Raw genomic sequence first — 3,668 nt, 5'->3', positions numbered from 1 at the left:
TACTGGCATGCCCTAACCGTCTATGCCATACCCACTGCTCTTCATTAACAGACAGAAGGCACTTCACATTCTGAGCCTCCAACTCCGATAATCTGATCTTATAAATGTTGTTCTTCCTTTTGCTGTTAAACAGAACAGAGCCATCGATCTGACTTACAGCCCGGCAGGACTTTTGATTGAATATAACATCATAACCCTTGTCAGCTAATTGACTTATAGACAATAAGTTATGTGTTAAGCCGTCTACCAATAACACATTATCAATGCATGGACTACTATCTACACAAATAGTACCAGTACCAACAATTTTACCCTTTTCATTTCCTCCAAAGCCAACTTCGCCTCCAGGCTTAAGTTTCAGCTCTCGGAACATACGCCTTTCTCCCGTCATGTGACGCGAGCATCCACTGTCCAGATACCATGATTGGTGTTTCAGTGGAGCTATCAAGGATATCTGCAACATAGATAATCTTGTCCTTAGGTACCCACTTTCTGGGTCCTCTCTTGTTAGTTACCCCAGAGGTTCTGATCACCTTGGGTGTCTCAACATGATATTTTAAAGGAATATTTGCATGATATTTAGTCATAGAGAAGGATCCCTTTTTAAGAGGGTGTTTAGCAACTTTAGCAGGTACAGGATCAGGCAATATGGTACCAGAGGGAACAAAGCATTCATACAAGGATTTAGCTTTAGACACAGAGGGCTCATTTCTAATTGGTTTAGAATAGCCAATGCCATGCATTCCATTTCTGCTTACGCCATAGATCATTGAAGCCATTAAGCTTCTATCCACGCTTTTAGCTAGGAATCTTTGAAAAGACTTTTCATACTTAGATTCATTTCTACAATCAGAGGCATCACATGCAACAATTTCTTCTAACTTAGCAATTTGGTTCTTAAGCACAGAGTTAGAATTGATCAAGGCATGATTATCATTTTTCAAATCAGAAATGATTTTCTCATGTTCAGAAGGAGTCTTGGAAACAGCAGATAAGTTCTTTTTCAGCTTCTTATGCTTAGACAATAAGGAGTTATACTTATCCATAATATCAGACAATGCATGTTTCAGTTCAGAGGTAGAGAAAGAAGCGAATACCTCATTTTCATCGTCTGAGTTAGGATCTCCTTCTGATTCTGAGTCAGAGTCAACAGCTTCCTTTGACTCTGCTCCTTTGTCTTTGACAATAGCCATGAGTCCTTGGACTTCACCATCAGAGTCAACATCCTCTGACTCTGATTCATCAAATGTCACCATCAGACTCTTCTTCGTCTTGAAGTGCTTCTTTGGCTTCTTGTCCTTCTTCAACTTTGGACAGTCACTTTTGTAGTGCCCTGATTCTTTGCACTCGAAGCATGTGACTTCCTTAATTGAGGACTTCTTCTGGCCTGAGGATTCAGACCTTCCTTTTGCCTTTCCAGAGCCTTTGTACTTGCTCTGCCTGTGCTTCCAGATTCGGTTGAGTCTCTTGGAGATCAGAGTCAACTCATCTTCATCAGAATCTTCTGATGCTTCTTCAGATTCCTCTTCTTCAGCTTGAAGAGCTTTTGACTTCTCAACCTTAGCCTTTTCAGATTTGGATTTCAAGGCTATGGACTTTTTCCTCAGATCTTGCATCTCTGAGCGCTTCAGCTCATGGCATTTCAAAATGCTGATGAGTTCTTCTAAACTCATATTCTCAACGTCTCTCGTGAGCTCTATTGAAGTCACTAAAGGCATCCAACTTTCAGGAAGACACCTGATGACCCTTATGACATGATCTTTTGTTGTGTAGCTCTTGTTGAGAGGTCGTATGCCAGCTACAAGCAACTGAAATCTGGAGAACATTTCTTCAATGGACTCATTTGGCTCCATGATGAAGGATTCATACTTTTGGATCAAAGATAATGCCTTTGATTCTTTAACTTTCTTGTTTCCTTCATGAGACATCTTCAGAGATTCGAAAATGCCTTTCGCAAACTCACGATCTGTAATCTTCTGGTACTCTTCATAGGAAATAGCACTTAGAAGAATTGCTCTTGCTTTGTGATGTTGTGAGTACAGCTTCTTTTGATCTGCAGTCATCTCTGACCTTGGGATCTTCTTGCCATCTGCATCAACTGGACGCTCGTAGCCATCCACAATAATATCCCAGAGATCTGCATCGAAACCCAGAAAGAAACTTTCCAGTCTATCTTTCCAATATTCGAACCTTTGACCGTCGAACATAGGAGGCTTTGCATTGTAACCATCTCTTTGAGTTTCACTGGTGGTGGCAGCCATTGTTTTTCACACCGGCCCGGATCACTGAACACTGTTAGGTGTGGTAATCAGAACTTGCGCTCTGATACCAATTGAAGGTATGAAAAACGGTAGAAAGGGGGGGTTTGAATAACGTTTTCAGTATAAAACTTCCACCTTAAAGATTTTGACAAATCTTTCGAGAACTTAAGTGCTAAAGATAAGAGATAGAAAAGCACACAAGGATTTTATCCTGGTTCACTTGATAAATCACTCAAGCTACTCCAGTCCACCCGTTAAGGTGATTTCTTCCTTCTTAGAATGAAGGCAATCCACTAATCAGGTAAGAGTTACAACTGCACTTGAAACCTACAAGTGACTAACAATTACACTGACTTAGCTCACACTAAGATTCACTCTCTTAGTCTTCTCTAGGATCCGATCAACGTTGATCTCCTAAAGGAACTAAACAAACTGTTTATCAAGGAATTGTTTACAAGAGATTTGCTTCTAAAAAGCTAATAGTAAACTCAATGAATTTCAGATGAAAGAAAACTTAGAAGATTTTGAATGTGTCTTGCGTATGTGAATGCTTCTAGCCGTTTCTTTCAGTCTTCAGCCTCTTTATATACTCCAAGGATTAGGGTTGAGTGATGCATGGGAAATGCTACCGTTGGAGGGCAGTTCTGGAAAATCCAGCTTCTGCTGTGGCTGAGAACGTTAGGTAGGTTGTCAGGAAGGTACAGTTGCTTTTGTACTTGGATAGCGACGCGACCTTTAAACCTAGGAGACTTCTGATCAGGGGAATGCTTCATATTGGAACTTGTGAAGCCGGTTGATCAGAGTCAGAGGGAAAGCACAGATCCTCTGACCATTGTATCTTCTGATTCTGAACTCAGAGGGAAGAACATGGCCTTCAGAGTTTCTTGCTTCTGGACATCAGAACTTCCACTATTCAGCTTCTGCAACTTCAGAGTCTTCTACACCATCAGAACATCTGAACCTTCAGTGTTTCTTGGTTATCAGAACTTCTGGATCTTCAGAGCTTCTAGTGACTGAGTCCTCATCAGAGTTTGTATAACTTCAGAACTTCTGAAGCTTTTCCACTGTTCATACTGAACACGGTGAATGCGAAAGCGTTGCTTGGGTCACTCTTTATACACAGTGCTTCTGATTTGTGTGAGATTGAGTTGAGGTCAGAGCCTGTAAATAGCACACTCAGAAAAACACGTTAGAGTACCACAATTGTTCATATCAAAAGGTTAACTTGTAATCATCAAAACATAGAGTTGTACTACTAGATCAAAACTTGATCTTACAAGGGTCGCTCACCTAGCTGTAATTCCCTTGTTATCGTGAATGGTGCTATTTAATGTGTGCGGTTAAGCTAAAGACTTAGGGTGACTGACTTAGAGCCTTAAGACTAAAGAGAAAAAGAACTAATATTGT

Source organism: Lotus japonicus, chromosome 4, assembly GCF_012489685.1.
Source record: "Lotus japonicus ecotype B-129 chromosome 4, LjGifu_v1.2".
In the NCBI taxonomy this organism is placed as follows: domain Eukaryota; kingdom Viridiplantae; phylum Streptophyta; class Magnoliopsida; order Fabales; family Fabaceae; genus Lotus; species Lotus japonicus.
The sequence above is the reverse complement of the archived record's forward strand: the minus strand, read 5'-3'. Positions refer to the sequence as shown.